This window comes from Petaurus breviceps, unplaced genomic scaffold (assembly GCF_028583685.1).
Source record: "Petaurus breviceps papuanus isolate PSGF00001 unplaced genomic scaffold, PetGlider_PUasm1.0 37, whole genome shotgun sequence".
NCBI lineage: Eukaryota > Metazoa > Chordata > Mammalia > Diprotodontia > Petauridae > Petaurus > Petaurus breviceps.
In genome coordinates this window covers 97,545,808-97,563,748 of record NW_027186296.1, presented here as the reverse complement: position 1 = coordinate 97,563,748, position 17,941 = coordinate 97,545,808, and the positions used below count along the sequence as shown (strand labels likewise).

General features: G+C 40.6%; 1 pseudogene; it reads left to right on the top strand.

Moving 5' to 3' along the window:
• Positions 1-4,678: 4,678 nt before the first annotated feature.
• On the top strand, positions 4,679-10,332 carry LOC138168364 (beta-1,4-galactosyltransferase 3 pseudogene; annotated as a pseudogene).
• Positions 10,333-17,941: the final 7,609 nt, after the last annotated feature.

The following is a 17,941-nucleotide window of genomic DNA, read 5'->3' as shown; positions in this document are numbered from 1 at the left end:
GTGACAGCTATATTTAAGGATGACTGTGATATTTTTAAAAGGCAATGATAAAACCTATTTTTAAATAATATAGTTAATAAAAATTCCTAAAAACATTCTCTACCTCCTGAGAACTCTCACCTTGTTTATATTCCCATAAGATTATCACCACAGAGTTGGGAGGGACCTTCAACCTTGTCATTTTATAGATGAAATTGAGGCACAAAGTGACTTGACCAGGATCACACAGATAGTAAAGTGGCACACGCAGAATTCAAACCCAGGCTGTCTGACTCCAAACCTAGCATCCTTTCCACTACACCGTATTAGTTTATTTGCATGTATGTCTTATCAAGGTTCATGCCAAGTCCTGAGTCTTTATCATATTCCCTCACTCTTGACTCTCTGCTTTGATCCCAAGTCCATCATTCCAGTTCAAATGGATCCTGCCTTATTTTCCAATCCTCTGTGGGATTGGAGATTGGCACAGGAACCCCAGTCCCCATGAATACATCTGTCTTGTCTGTTGCCAGAACTCACTAATCCTGCCTGCCTGCATTTCTGTCTATTTCCCACAGCCTTATTCCCCAATAGTGAATGTGCTCCAGACACATTCCAAAATACCTGCCGGAACCCCTGATGTTGAATGCCTGACTGTCTGAACTTCCTCAGGTTATCTGTTCCTGGAACCTTCCCCAATTACCCAGGCTGGGCTAATGAGTCCATCTAGTCTCTAGGTCAAAACCACCATGGTCTGGCCAGTCCTGATACCCACTGAGTCCTGATTTCTGACAAGCTAAAATATGTACACACTTAAGTTCTCCCCATTTCTCCCTCCCTGATCTAAAACTTCTCCTAAAAAAACGGGAAAGAGATATAAACAAATACCACTTCTTTGATCTCACCCTCTCCTACCTCCACTCATCTCAGTTAAATAAATTCTGCTTCACAGGATCCTACATAGATTATGTCCAACAAAAGCAAAGTGATTCTCAGCCTTTTGAAAGTGGTGAAAACTTACTGATGACTGGATTTTTTCCCCAGTACCACCATTTTCATCACTATCCACTCCTCCCTAAAAGTACTGGGAAGCATTTATTAAGGGGAGTTCTCTGATCAACTTGATGAGTTAGATGGTAGTGAGCCTTACAGGGGTGGGGAAACCTGAGGCCTCAAGGCCCTTTGGGCTGTACTTGAGGACCTAGAGAGCCACGTGTGGCCTCAAGGTGGCAGGTTCCCCACCCCTGGTTTAGAACCTTCACCTATCTCTGTCTCTCTGTCTTTGTCTCTCTGTCTCTCTCTCTGTCTCTCTGTGTGTATATAAGTATATATACACATTTTTCCTGAGATTCTTTAGAGGGAACTCTGAGCAGAGGGAAAATGAGCCCAAAAAGTTATATTTGGAGAAGTTCCCAACAGTGAACCTAGTCCATATAAGCCACACAATCCTGGGTCCTGGGCCATACAGGCTACAGTAGGATTTCGAGCTGGAAGGAGGCTCCCTTGGCTTTTAGTGCTCTCTCCCTCTGGAAATTATTTTGTATTACTTTGTCCTAATTTGTGATTACTTACCTAATACCCAAGCTATATGCCCTTTCCCCATCCCCCCAGTAAAATGTAAACTTCTAGAGAACAGAGCCTATTTCAGTCTTTAGATTCCAGACTTAGTATCTTACAAACAGTATTGCAACTTAACAAGCATTTGTTCATTAGTTTGTTTTTAAATTAATCCAGGCCAACTCGTTATATTACAGGTAAGGAAACTATGACACAGAACAGTTAAAGGACTTTTCCAAGGTCATACAGGTAGTTCATACTAGAACCAGGATTTTAACCCAGGTTCTATATCTCTAACTCATGTTCTTTCCACTATGCCAGCTTGAACTGGTTTTGTTGAGAATTTCATGATACCCTCAGATTTTCACCAAAACTGGCTTTATGCTTTAGGGGCTCAAACAAAAATCTTTGCCCTATGCCTGGCATAGACAGATATTCTACTGAACTGAGGAGTGGAGTTTCTATAATACATTAAGTGAAAATAACTCTTACAGAAGTGCTGAGTAATGACTAATAAGTATTAATTATCACCTATAAACCAGTAGCTTTTCCCCAAGCTTTGATTTAATAAAAACTGCAAACAACTCATTTCATTAAAAAAAGATAAGGTGGGTGAAGAAGAAAGCACTTCAAAACCTATTTGACAAGTTTGAGTATCTAAATTAAGTCCTTCACAGACAAGGCAAATACCATTTTTTATGTTAAAAGTGAAAAAATCTACACTGAGGCCATCAATCCCCGCCATCCCACTCCCAGGTTCAATGTCTACAGAGAAAGAATATGACTCCATTTCACCAGCATGGGCAGTGTACAAATAATAAAAGTCCATGCAATCAGTCTTCCAAAAGGAAATCATTTCTATTTCCACTACATTGTATGATAGGGGAAACTGAGGCAGATATGTTGAATCAAGCAGCCTGTTCAGGAAAATGCATCATGGAACCCTAGAAAGAGCATTAGACTGGAAGTTGAAAGATCCCAATTTCAGTCCTAGCTCTGTCACATAATACCATGACAAGCAACCTTGGGCAAGTCACTGTCTATCTGACTCTAATGTCTCCTGTGTAAAATGAGGAGAGTAGCACTATCCTTGCCAATGCTGTCATAAGCATAGAATAAGGAAAGCCTTTGTGAATTGTACAGAACTCTACAAATGTGAGAGATTATTATTGTTGAAATTCTAAAGTCTAATGTTTCATATTTGCATCAGGCCATTCCTTCTTCAAAAATTTTTTTTCATGCAATACCAACCTGAGAGAAACTCTGCACCAGTTTCTTAAAGACAATGAAAATTAAATATAGACCCAACAGTCTCTTCCCATAAAATGCTGTACATAAAAACCACCATGTGAAGCTAAATCCTCTGTGGCTGACTAAAATATATAGAAAATCAATTATAAAGAGAGCAAACAAAAGTCTGATTTATTATACTGTGCTGCCAGTAGCAAAATATATTACTGCATCCTAGACCTGATTTTTGACTTTAATGACTTTTTCTGTATTTTACTCTGAAATGCATTTTTACTTCTTTCTCCTAAGACATCTAATGCATGTAGATAAACATAAAGATCTAAAATTGCATTCTTTCTGTGCTCTTCTAAAGACAAATATTCAAAGGATTCAATCTGGGAAAAGAATGAAAAGGCTAAGTCCAACTTATTATTATTTCTAAATTGTATATAAGCCGTAGCCTATAAACACTCTAATAATAATATCTATCTCACTGTCATTGGAATATATCAGTTTCACCTAACTTGTTTTTTCCCACTTCTTGGATCCTAGGAAAATTACTTTCCATTATCTTCCCAACTCACATCATCCTCCAAATAAAAATAGAACTCACACAATTAACAAGTTGGTTTATGTTTTGATAGTAATAGGATTAGCCAACAATTATGGATAATTAAAAACTCAGATTGAAATGGTAGAGAATCAACCTCAGCCTTTCAGGTATCATGAAGCTGTCTCCAATGAGAATAATAATTTCCCTTTGAAATTTCAACACAGCATAATCTCATCCTTTGAATCTTGTGGTTTTTTGAATCTTGTTTTGTTCACTTCAGTGTTTAACTATGGGCTTAATTTCCCTTTACTCCCCTTGGTCACAGAAAGAATGTGACCATGTGCTATCCTATGCAGGAAGGCCAGTTGTTAAGGAGCACAGGACAAGGAATTGGGAGCCCTGGGTTCTAGTACTTACTAACTCTATGAGCTTAAACAAACCTTTCTGAGCCTCCATTCCCTTTTTCATAAAATGACAACGCCTGTCCTGCCTACTTCATAGAGCTGTTGGCATGATCAAATGAGATAATCCATGCTGTCATTTAAGATATCCTCTTCTAATAACTAAACTAGCCTTTCCTTTTCAGTAAGTGTAAGGGCACTATCTAAATGTCATTTGGAAGTTAGGTGGTAAAATGGATAAAGCCCTAGACTGGAAGTCAGGAAGATGTGAGTTCAAATCCTCCCTCAGACATTTGTTGATCTTGTAGCCTGAACAGGTCACTCAGTCTCATCTGTAAAATGGGTGTAATAATAGCACCTACCTTACAGGCCAGTTTGGTTAGAGGCTCAAACGAAAGTCATATGTAAAGCACTTTGCAAACCTTGAAATGCTAGATAAATGCTAGGCTATGAAGAATTTGCTGCTCAAACATTTCAGTCATATCCAACTCTCTGTGACCCTATTTAGGGTTTTCTTGCATAGATACTGAAGGGGTTTGCCATTTCCTTCTCCAGATCATTTTACAGATGAGAAAACTGAGACAAACAGGGTTTAATGACTTGTCCAGGTTCACATAGTTAGTAAGAGTCTAAAGGGTAGGAGTTAAGATAGCAGAGTAGAAGCAGGACCTCCACGTGGCTCTGGCTTCCACCTTCCCCAATTCATGCAAAAGGGGACTCTGAACAAACTTTGGAGCTGCAGAACCCACGAAATGACACAGAGAAGCTAACCTCCCACTGAGGACAGCCTGGAAGGCCAGCAGGAATAGGCCAGCGCAACACTCTGGGAGCCAAGCCCAGCCCCACACCGAGGTTTTAGCCCCAGGGCGTGCCTGACCAGCCACCAGCTGGAGGGACCCCATATTACCAGCAGCTGTGTCCACAGACATTATGTGTCTCCAGAATTATCGACACATAGATGCGAAGGACAAAGTGTGAGGTCAGTGCAGTGCGGACTTTGGGACCCAGTAGTTGGGAGTGTGTCGGCTTTTGTCCCCGGGGAGAGAAGCTGCTGCCGCCCCGCAGCCATGTGACAGCTTCAGCCCCTGGCCTGCAGAGTGTAGGGGTACCAAGAAACCAGTATGAGGGGTAATCACTCTTGCTTTAACCTGCTTGGATCTGGATTGTGGTCTAGGGTGGAGGTCCTGGTGTGTGTGTCCAGCTTGCCAGAGGGCACCCAACTAACACCTCCAGCAGCTGATAAAACCCCAGCGTTTGGTACAAAGCTCCCCTGTCTTGTAGCAGAGTCCTACTGTGGCAAAAAGCACAAAAGTCAAGTAATTGAATGGCAACATGCCCAGGCAAAGGAAACAAAGCAAACAGAAGATTCCAACATTAGACTCCTATATCGAGGACAAAAAGGATCAAAGCATGGAACAGGAGGAAGAAAGTGAAGTTAGAACTCCTGCACCAAAAGCTTCAAAGAAAAATACAAGCTGGTTACAGGCCATAGAGGACCTTAAGAAGCAGATAAGAGAAGTGGAGGAAAAATTGGGAAGAGAAATGAGAAAGATGCAAGAAAATTACAAAATGAGAGTCAACAGCCTGACTGAGGAAAATAACACCTTAAAAAATAGACTAACTCAAATGGCAAAAGGTGTTAAAAGGCAATGAGGAGAAGAATGCCTTAAAAAGTCAAATTTGCCAGATGGAAAAAAAAAATCTCAAAAGCTAACTGAGGAGAATCATTCCTTCAGAATTAGATTGGAGCAAATGGAAGCTAATGACTTTATGAGAAATCAAGATGCGGTTAAACAGATCCAAACAAATAAAAGAATAGAAGGTAATGTGAAATATCTCATTGGAAACACCATTGACCTGGAAAATAGATCCAGGATAGATAATTTAAAAATTATTGGACTGCCTGAAAGCCATGATCAGAGAAAGAACCTAGAAATCATCCTCCAAGAAGTTCTCAAGGAAAACTGCCCTGATGTTTTAGAACCAGACGGCAAAATAGAGGTTGAAAGAATCCACCGATCACCTCCTGAAAAAGACCCCAAAGAGAAAACTCCTAGGAATATTATAGCCAGGTTCCAAAATTCCCAGATCAAGGAAAGAATATTACAAGCAGTCAGGAAGAAACAATTTGAATATTGTGGAAACACAATCAGGATAACCCAGGATCTGGCAGCTTCTACACTGAGGGATTGAAGGGCTTGGAATATAATATTCTGGAGGTCAAAGGAGCTGGGATTAAAACCAAGAATCACCTACCCAGAAAAACTGAGTATCATGTTTCAGGGGAAAATATGGTCATTCAGTGGAATAGAGGACTTTCAAGCATTCTTGATGAAAAACCCAGAGTTGAATAGAAAATTTGACATTCAGATACAAGAAGCAAGAGAAGCATGAGAAGGTAAACAGGGAAAAGAAATCATAAGAAACCTATCAAAATTAAACTATCAATATTCCTACATGGGAAAACAATAATTGTAACTGATGAAATTTTTCTCAGTATGAAAATAGTTGAAGGGAATAGAAATATATATATGTCTATATAGGAGGGTATATGGGCATATGAATACATATGTGAATGTGTGTATATATGTTTACAGGTATACATACATAGAGGGCACAGGACCAATTTAATAGGAAGGGATGATACTTAAAAGGTGAAATTAAGAGGTGAGAGAAGAATATAATGAGAGGAGATGGGGAGAGACAGAATGGGGTAAACTATCTCATATAGAAGAGGCAAGGGAAAATGGTTACAATGGAGGGGAAGAATAGGAAGGCAAAAGGGAATGGGTCAACCTTATTCTCATTGAATTTGGCTTGGGGAGGGAATGACATACACACTAAATAGGGTATCTCACCCTACAGGAGAATAGGGGGGAAGGGGATGAGAGGGGGGATGATGGAAGGGAGGGCAGGCTGGGGGGGAGGGAAGTTGGAAGCACCCAATTTTGAAAAGGTATGGGATCAAAGTAGAGAATAGAACAAGTGGGAGGTGGGATAGGAGGGAGGGAAATATAGTCAGTCTTTTACAATATATCTACTATGTTAATGTTTTGCATTAGCTACACATGTATAACCTATACTGAACTCCTTATCTTCCCAGTAAGGGTGGGTGACAAGGGAGGAAGGGAATGAATCTGGAATTCAAAGTTTTAAAATCAAATGTTTAAATAAATAAATATATATATATATACTATTATTAATACTGTTTTACATGTAATTGGGAAATAAGATATACAGGCACTGGGCCATAGAGATCCACCATGCCCTACTGGAAAAGTCCAAAGGGGTATGGGAGAAAATATGGGAGAGAGTAGATTGGAGGAGGGGATATCCTGTGGGACTGCTATTTTGGGGTGGTGGGTAGGGGACAAATAGAGAGAAAATTTGCAACTCAAAATCTGGTGGAAATGAATGATGTAAATCAGAAGTTAATAAAGCATTTGAAAAATGGGGGAAAAAAAAGTCTAAGGCTGGATTTGAATTCAGCAAGATGAGTCTTCCTGACTCCAGACCATTGTGCCACCTTGAATACCTGGTATTATATGGAATCTTTATGTCATTGACCTCTTTGAGATATATGTTTAGTATGTGTCTACCAACATTCCTGGGTCAAAGGATATGAATAGTTTAATCACTTTTCTAAAATGATTACAATTTTTTCCTCTACAACATTAGACCAACTCATCACTCTACCAACAATCTACTAGCTTTCCTCTCTTCACACAACACCTGCAAGATTATTTCCATACTGTTGCATCTTTCTCAATTTTATAGGTGTGAGATGAAATCTCAAGAGTTGTTTTAATTTGCATGTCTTGGATTGTTAATGACCTGGAGGATGTTTTTTAATGGCTGATGGTCATTTTCATTTGCTATGCCCCTATCTTCAACCAGGTGAATTCTATGTTGAGAGTATCAGTCCATAGTAGCTATCCACAATGTCCAACAAGATCATTTTGATTACCTATAGGGCACCAATTTACAAGAAACAAAACAAGCAGCTAGGAAGACAGAGTTCAAATCCTAAGGAATATCCTAAATATCAGGAAATCATAACGTAGGAAATAAAAGAAGTGAACGCTTTGAATTAAATCTGCTTTCCTGGACACAAATTTTTCAGAAGTCATGTATGTCCTGCCCTAATATAGATGCCCCTGTCTGCTAGACAATCTCCAGCTGACTCAGTCACTCCAACGAATCACAGACTCGTACAGTTACTCCCTTCTCAAACTATGCGTTTCAGCCAACCTGGATGACTAGCTCATCATCTCTCACCTGAAAACATTTGTAAAGCTTTTCCCCCTTTCCCAACTGTCCCCATCTCCGACTGTTGAAATGCTTCACTTCCTTCAAGGATCCTTTAAGGGCTGTCTCTTCATGAAGCCTGCCCTGATCCTCTCTGTTGAAAGTGTTCTCTCCCTCCTTAAATTTTTGCCAGACAGGCCACTGGGTCTGGATTTCAGCTTTCCTCTGCCCCCATAATAGCCTAAGATTGCACTTCTTTATGAACATTTTATATCCTCCCTAGTAGCTTGTAAGCTCCTTAAGAGCAGAGGACCATGCCAATACTCATCCTTGCATCCCTTGAATCAAGCACCATGCTTTCATGTCAACTCAACAAAAATTTATCAAATGCCAACTCTGAGTAAGATGTTGTACCAGTCACTTAATAAATGGTTGTTGAGCTAAATGGAACATTTTATGTAGCTAGTACCCTTCATAAGTCCATGTCATTCATTAGAGATGACAACAATTCAAATAGACATTTATTGGTGCTGGAAGGGAACCCCCAACCATAAAATCCTTTAAATGGGCTTTTCATAAAGGTACTGTAAGTCATAATAAGATGAGATGAACCTATAATTCGTTTAAGATGCCCTCTTCTACCCCCTCCCCCAGCCCTTTTCCAAGATGGCGGTGGCTGCTCTTTCCTGGCTCGTAGGGCGGTAGTGAAAGGGGATATGAAAGAAGGCCAGATGGAAAGAACTTCCCTTTCTCCTGTTTCCAACATTCCCAACTTTAGATGATGCCTCACAGACCTACCCCTCCAGAGCGCCCTGGACCCCCTACTTCCCTTCAAGCCACGGCCTGAGTTCAGTGGTTCCGGTGTCGGTGTCCTTTAGCCCTGTGCCATCATTGGCACAGATTTTGGAGAGGAATCCTCTAGTGGAGCTGGGGGGCTGCTACCATCCAGGGGACTGTGAGCCTCGCTCTCGAACCGCCATCATTGTGCCACATTGGGCTCAGGAGCCCCATCTTCGTCTGCTGCACTACCACCTGCATCCTTTTCTGCAATGTCAGCAGCTCGCCTACAGCATCTATGTCATCCACCAGGCTGGAAACGGAACGTTTAACAGGGCAGAGCTACTGAATGTGGGGGTTTAGGAGGCCCTTTGTGATGAAGAGTGGGACTGCCTGTTTCTCCATGATGTGGACTTGCTGCCTGAAAACGATCACAATCTTTATGTCTGTGACACTGGGTGTCCCAGGCATGTCGCTGTTGCCATGAACAAGTTTGGATATAGCCTTCCATACCCCAGTACTTTGGGGGGGGGGGTCTCAGCTCTTACTCCAGATCAGTACCTGAAGATGAATGGCTTCCCCAATGAGTATTGGGGTTGGGGCAGAGAAGATGATGATATTGCCACCAGGGTTCGTCTAGCCAGGATGAAGATCTCTCGACTGCCCATTTCTGTGGGACACTACAAGATGGTGAAACACCGAGGAGACAAGGGAAATGAAGAAAACCCCCACAGGTTTGACCTTCTGATCCGGACACAATGTTCATGGACACAGGATAGAATGAACTCACTGACATACCGACTGCCGGCTCGAGAATTGGGCCCACTTTATACCAATATTACAGCAGACATTGGGGTTAATCCCCATGGCCCCCAGCCTCCCTCAGGTCCCAAATTCCCACCTGGTTCCGCTCAGGCCTTTCGTCATGAAATGCTACAGCGCTGGCTCCCAGCACAGCCTGGTCCTCTGCCTCCTGCCAACCACACTGGTTCCCACTGACAGCCCCTCTTTTCATTTGAGATTAGAGGGAATGTGTCCTCTCCTGGTCCCCTTTCACTGCTGCCTAAGAGGGTTACCTCTGCTGTGCTGTGCTGGAGCTAGGCTCCTGCAGCCCTGGAGAGCCCTACTTCTGAGTACCCCAAGATAGGGCACATGACTGTGATTCACGGACGTGTTATACATAATGCTTACTCTCCACCTCTGTGGAGTACCCTGCCACTAGGGTAGGAGTAGGTTTGGGCCCTAGGGCTCTCCTACTCCCTCCTCACTCCCCACCTCCAAAAGAGGGCTCAGGTATGACCCTCCTCCCTGGGCCCCTGTGAATATTTATTTTATTTATGGCCCCTGGGGAGGGCATATGTCAGTTGGGGGGGGGCATGATCCCTCCCCTTTGGGATTCTCTTCTGGGGTGTCTGTCTCCCCACCAGGTCTGTCTGGGAACCCTGGGATTTTTATATATTTTCTAATAAAGGACTCTGTCGTGTCTCTCCAAAAAAAAAAAAAAAAGGTGTCCTCTTCTAATAACCAAGCTGATTAAAAAGGCTAGTTCCCTTCTAGTAAGGGCCAGTGCCTGGCAAATGCTCAGTCATATATTATATATAGGTATTAAAACCTCAGACAAGTCACTTAACCTTTTGGGGCCTCAGTTTCCTCACCTGTAAAATGAAGGGGTTGGACCAAATAGCCTTTAAGGTCCCTTCCATCTCTGCATGTGTGATCCTGCTATCCTAGGTAACGTGTTGTGCTCTCGAGGAACAGGTCAGGAGTTGATTCCCCAAGTGAGCCAGTTCACTTGACTGGGTTCCATTGTTACGGACTGGGCTGCTAGCTGTGATAGTAATGGCAATTAAAGATTCCCCTGTATTGGCTTGGTTTTCAAAGTGATTGTGTTAAAACCCAGAGTTTGTTAATCCCACCTGTGGGATGGGCTTGTTGATGTGAAAAGAAAGTCCTGAATTGGGAGGAGCTGGTGATGTAGATTTGGAGAGACACTAGAGAGAGGCGGAAGATTTTTTTTGGAAGCAGCACCTCGTGGAGAGAGAGAGGCTAAGAGAATTGCTGGTGGCCGCTTTGAATTGCCCTGGACTTTTGAGACCTGCCCCCCTGAGCTGCCAAGGACTGAGGAGACATGGCTGTTTTGCTGGTACTTTGTCTGTCTGTTTTGATGTTGTTTTGCCAGATTTGTCCACTGGTGAAAGACAGTCTTTTTGTTGAAGAAGTCCTGGAACCTGGCTGTTCACTAAGAAGCCCTGAGACTGTCCTGCAGACAGAGAGTGAATACTGTCCACTGGTGAGGGACAGTACTGTTGTTGCAGGGGTCTGGAGACTGTCCTGCAGACAGAGTGAATACTGTCCACTGGTGAGGGACAGTGCTGTTGTTGCAGGGGTCTGGGAGCCTTTCTGTTGGTTCAGAAGCCCTGAAGAAGGATTTTCTTGTTGTATGTTTACAGAAATCCTGGGAGAGGGCTTTGCTAATGTGTTCAGGGGTTCTAGGACTGTTCTACAGACAGAGGACAAATTCATGAAGGGACTGGCAATGTATCTTATGGCCTTGCTAAGCCTTGTCTCCCCAGGAACTAAGATTGCTGAGAACTTGCCTCGTGTCAAGATGAAGAAAAGACCTCCATTTGGGTATTAAGTGCTGTGTTTAAACTTGATGTAACTCTGGGGTAGATTCAATTGTGATCCAGGGGTGGGGAACTTTTGACCTTATTGTGCTCTGTGATTGACAAATGAAGGTACTTTACCTATGTTTGGAAACTAATCTCCATTTGAGAAGAGGGGCTTTGTGGTGGACTTAATTAAGGTATAGCCTAGGGGTGGAGAAGTATTTAGAAAAGGGACTTTGTAATTGATTGAATGATTGGAAGGTCCTGGGGTGGGGTAGTCCTTGGAGATTATTTAATCACACTTAGTAAATGCTGTATTTGGAATGATGTCATGTTTTAATCTTCTCTGTTCTTGGTTGGTCACTGAATAAAATAGAGAGCACCTATGCTGGTATTTTGAACCTGGGAAGTTGCCTTTGCTTGGTATTACATTACACTAGCCACCAAGGCCATCCTGGAAATATATAAGGTGTGCCCATCCAAGTGTGGTTTCAGTTCAAAAGGATAGCTTTTAAATACCTACTAGGTACAGACATGAGAGACAATATGGCACAGTGGATAGAGGCCATCCTTGGAATTACAAAGACCTGCCTCTAACACATACTACCTTTATGACTATCACTGCTCTGGGCGATACTCCAAAAATATTATTAAATAATAATAGCTAGCATTTATACAGTACCTACTATGTGCCAGGCACTTTACATATATTATCATCTTTGATCCTCATAACAACCCTGGTAAAAGAAGGGAATTAGAGGAAGGGAAATAATATTATTAATCCCCTTTTGACAGTTGAGGTGACTGAGGTTAAGTGACTTGGCCAAGGTCACACAGCTAATAAGAGTCTGAGGCCATATCTAAACTCAGGTCTTCCTAACTCCAGGCCTATTGCACTATTTGCTGTACCACCTAGATGTCTCTTGACAGATGAGTTATCAATCAGCTTTAGTGAAGAGTTTGCATATTAGTATTTCTCCAAACTGGAGAAGTCACAGATAAAAAAAAAAAGTACAGAAAGTCACTTTCTAGTCACACTGCCTAGGCTGGTAATCTGAAGGGAGATTTTTGGAAAATAACAGAAAGTATATTTATAACTTTCATAGGATAAAAGAATAGAACCCCAGATTTAAAGATAGAAAAGACCTTAGAAGCTATCGAATCCAAACCCCTCTTTTTACAAATGAGGGAACTGAAATACCGAGAGATTAAATGCCAAGTTTAAGAGATTAAGGTCACATAGCTAATAAGTTATCTAAGGTGGGATTTGAATTCAAGTCTTCCTGACTTCAGGTCTGGTGCTGTATTCACTAGGCACTCCTACTCTCTGTACTGTCTTTGTAGACAATGACACCAACTTCTCTACACAATTCTTTTTATAATATTTTTTCATGATTCAGGCAATATGATATGGGAAGAGTCTCAAACTTGAAGTCAAAAGGCCTTATTTTAAGAACTTAATTTGGAGACAGGGAAAGGACAAAGAGGTCTTCAATATAAGTTTTTATTGCTTTAAAAATTACTTTGTTATAACCCCCACATCTAAAACACAAGTAAAGGACCTCATAAGGATCAAAAGGCTAATGAGAATTCAGAAGGAATACTATAGAGAATCATGGGAAGACTTATAAGTAAAGTAAGTAGAAGCAAGAAACAATGCACACAACTGACAACAATGTAAATGGAAAGATAACAGAAAAATAGAACCTGAATGCTATGAAATCATAATGATAAAGTTTGACTCCAAAGAAGAGATATGAGAAGGAACCTGTACATCTTCTTTTCAGATGAAGGAGAGTAGCAGTGTGGAACACTATATATAATGTCAAACTTGTTTAAATGTGTTGGTTAATTTTGCTGGACTTTTTCTTTCATTTTAATTATAGAAGATGGCCCTGGAGGAAGGGGTATAAGGAAAGGAATACATTGGAAAATATAAGCAATATAAAATATATAAATATAAAATACAAATATATGTTATTTACATGTAATACATAAAATACATATTTAAAATATCAGTTAGAACTTTTTTAAATAAAAGAATTTTAAAATGATGAAAACACCAATTATCTCATTACAGTTCCCAGGTCATATTAATTCTCATTAAGCCTCAGTTTCCTCATCTGTAAAATGGGAATAATATCTGCCCATCCTAACTCACAGTCATTGCAAAGATTAAGTGCAATTCAATTTGACATCTGTTAAGTGATTATTATATCCCAGGCAATTATATGTGAAAGAATCTTATAAACTATAAAAAAGACATGCAAGCACAAAACACCATGATTATCACGTTGTTGAGGGTACATTCACGCTCCAGATTCTCTTAGGGTACTGCATATCTCACAGAAATGAGGAGTGCTACTCTGTAGATTTTCAGCTTTTGAAACTGTTGTGTGTTGATCATTAGTACTTTCCTTATTAAAGGCTCAGGAAGTCAGTTATTTCCCAGTGTACTAAGCACTAACTTTAAGCTCTTATCATTAGAAAGTGATAGATCAAATATGTCTTGCCATAAAAAGTCTCTGCCCCAATTCCATTGTTCAGAGACTTACCCTCACCATCCAACCCCACACTCCCACCTCCCAGACAACAAGAATGGGGGATCCTCCTCCCCTGAGCTCCTATGGAAATAACACTGGAATGGGACTCAGGAGCCTTAACTCCAGCTCCAGGTGTATCACTGTGACCTCTGTTTTGTAACTGACCTTTGAGCCATTTCCCTAAGGGCAGAATGTATGGTAAGTATTTAATAAATGTTTATAGTAGAGGGGGTGGGATTAGGTGATATGTAAGGTCCCTTCAAGCTCTAAAGCTCTATGGTATTTTTTTTTTAATGACCATATGTAATGAGAATGGGAATTTGAAGATCTTCCCTGTGCCTTAACAGACCCGGGAGTAGTCTGAAGACCTCCCCTACTCTGAAAGTAAACTCTTCCCCGTGATAGGCTGAATGTAGTCACATGGAGCCTGTGGTGGGAGGAGTTTGCTGAAGGGAAGCAGAGCCCACAGGAAGATGGTGGTCAGAGCTAGCCAGAGGGTGGGGGAGAGAGAAGACATTCATTAAGGAGATAGAGGGGTTTGTGACTAAATACTGATTTTGTATTGGTTTGTGGGAAGCCTAAAGGATGCTGTGGCTCTCAGTGTTATTATGGCTTCTGAATATCTTTGGTACTATGATGGAATCGGCTTACTGGTTTTGGGATTCGGTTTTCTGGTGTCTAAATAAATGCTTTAGTTCTATCCTCTATCTGGAGAATCTGGTATATTTTGTGATTGAACATCATGTGATACTTATAATCACAGTCTTTATTGTGATCGTGGGTGCTGTAAATATTGCATTGGTGCTACACCATACACAAAGAAAAAAAACGGGGGCAGGGGTGCAAGATGTGGTATATAAATGTAAATACTGGGCTACAATATTCAGAGAAAAGGAGATTTGTATGAACTGATGCAGAGTGAAATGAGCAGAACCAGAGAAACAATTTCTATTACAACAACTATACTATGAAAATTAAAAGCTCAGGGTGCCTGGAACATAGTAGGTGCTTAATAAAAATTTATTGACTGATTGAATTGGTTGAAGTAGCTATCTCTAACAGAAAAAAACATTTCAAGGGTGAGAGGGAAGATAATCCCTAAAAATAGAATCCCACATTGTTCTAACTCTCTATCCTTCTCCAAAAGTGATATATTCTTTGTTCAAACATTTTCTCACTTCAAACGAGGTTCTTCATACCAAAAACTGAAACAGAGAATGTTAGGTATAGTACCAAAATGCTTCATATATAAACTATCCCATTTTGCCCTCAAAACAATCCTATAAGGATAGATTGATATCATTATGGGATAGTTAGGTAGCACAGTGAATAGAGTGGTGGGCCTGGAACCAGGAAGGCTCTCATCTTGCTGAGTTCAAATCTGACCTCAGACATTTGCTAGCTATATGACCCTGGGCAAGTTACTTAACCATGTTTGCCTCAGTTTCCTCACCCGTAAAATGAAGTGGAGAAGGAAATGGCAAACCACTCCAGTATCTTTGCCAAGAAAACCCCAAATGTGGTCATGAAGAGTTAGATGTAACTAAAAAATGACTGAACAGAAAAAAGATATCATTATAACTAGATATTCTTGTGCCCATTTTATAGATGACATCTGAGACTCCAGGAAGTACAATAACTTGGCCAAGGTCCTAGAGCTAATAAGTAGAGGAGTCAGAAGCCAAACCCAACTATTCTGGCTCTAAATCCAGAGCCCAATCCATGACACTCCACTGGCTTTAATAACTCAATTCTAAGTAGCTATTTTCCCTTAAGTGCATTAATGAATTAATCTTCAGAGTACCTCAGCATCACAGCCAGGGCCTTTTCTAAGAATCTACTAGACACAGATATTTTAAAATAAATTCTTTATAGGCCATTAGAGAGTTTGAACAAATTAATAGGGGGAGGGAGAGCACAAAATAGCTAGGGCATTTAATTAAGTCACTCTACAAAGATCTTTTTCCCCCTAACTAAAATGTTCCTTTCTACTGCATTTTGATTTTGTTAGAACAGGAATATTAATCACTTTACTGAAGCTAGCTTCATTTCAGGTCATTCCAGCACCCAGAATTACAAGCCAAAATGGGGATGGGGGACTGACCTTTTGTGTAAATTTGGAAAGATATAAAGAAATCATTCCATTCAGTTCCTTCTATAATCCTGGATGTTGGGAGGGAAGATAGATGTTTAATTTTACCATTTTAACACCTAAACTAAATTAGATGATGGGATCAAGTAGCAGTCCCCTACTTTCCATCACAAATAATATTTCACATATCTGATAGCAATCTGAGGCAGCATAGAAAGCCCTGGGATTCATCATACAGCTCTGCCCCATATCTCAATGATTTTATTGAATGTACTCAATTAAGAGATTTTTTTTTCTCAACTCTATAGTCTTTTGAGAATCACAACAGATAAACAGCTTCTTAATGTAAGGCTTCATCTCTTAGTATGTAGCGTCTATGAAATCAACCATTTTCTGTTCTATTTCTTTCACCATCTTAATGATGAGTTTGGTTATATTCAATGAGCTAGTGGTGCAATGAATAAAATTCCATACTACAATGGATTTGTGAACTCAACCTTTGGAAGATGCAACTCATCCCATCCACACCTGCCCACCTTGTGTGACTCCTGTCCATACCCTTCCATAAGTTCTTTACAAGGTATCCATGCAACATGCTCCTCACATTGTAAAGAAACCATTGAATTACTCTCGGTAAGGAACTGTCATTCTCTTGCCCCTGTCACAGGACCAGCCAATCTTCTCTTCCTATCAAACATTTTCCTGATGATATCTCCTATTCCTGTTCTTTTAAGTTTCTTATTTGTAATATGTTGTAGATACACCTACCATGTTCCTCTCCATTACTGTTATATTCATTTTTAATTCTTCAGACTTATACTGTCTCACTTCCATATAATAAAACCGGTAGAATTTGACATTGAAAAGATGGGCTTTTGCTTTCATTGAAAACTTGAGATCACTAAAGGAATTTTGAAGTCTTACAAAGGAAGTCTAACTCTCCTCCTCCTGTTCAACTCTGGACCCAACCCATTGTCCATCTATATTGTCCATCTGTACTGTATTGTCTGTCCATTCAAAAGCATATCATAATCTGCACATTCTTCATCCACTTGGTTTTTACTGTATGGATGCTCAAGTCAAACTCTTTTGTGTGATTGCAGCATTCTTCCAGGAAAATATAAAATGTTCTGAGGCTTAATGCAACCAGAACAATGTTACTTGCAAAAAGGAACATTTGGAGGACCTCACAATCTACAGGGAATCCCTCTTCAACTTGGATTCTACTCTGGATCTCCCACTGTCATAGAGGCAAACACCTTTGATAAGCATACATCTTCCAATTATATGCTTCACTTGATATTAATGATCCAAAGGTACATCTGTTATACAGCTGACATGGATATAGTATTTCATAATTAGAAAACACTTGTACATTCATTATCTCATTTTATTCTCATAATGCTGTAAGATAGAGAGCAACAATAGCTATTATAATTATTGTTTCATTTAATCTTCATGACAACTCACAACTTGGTTCTGACTTTCTTGGGCTTCATCTAGAGCAGAGGTGGGGAAGCTGGAGCCTCAAGGTGGCATGTGGCCCTCTAGTTCCTCAAGTGCGACCCTTTGACTGAATCCAAATCCTCTAGGTCCTGCAGGTTCACAGGTTCCTCATCCCTGACTAGAGTCACCAGTTGATATACTACCTGTTCTCCATAAGTAGAATGGGCTCTACCTGTCTCTTTTATCTTGGACCCCAGAATTTGAGCTTCTGCTCTTTTAGGAAGGCAGGACCCTCAAATACCTAAGTACTGACCAGGGAAAAAAATTTCAGCTGATTTTTCTGCACTAGAAGAAGGATCTGTCAGTTCTCAGAATCTTTTCCTCAAGGGGACAAGCTTTTTTGAAATAGGGAACAGTTAAGCTAATTACAACTTTCAGGCATTAGCCTCTCTTTGAACTTCTTCCTACAGTGTCTCTGTCCCAACCTTCTAACTAGGGTTAGAAAT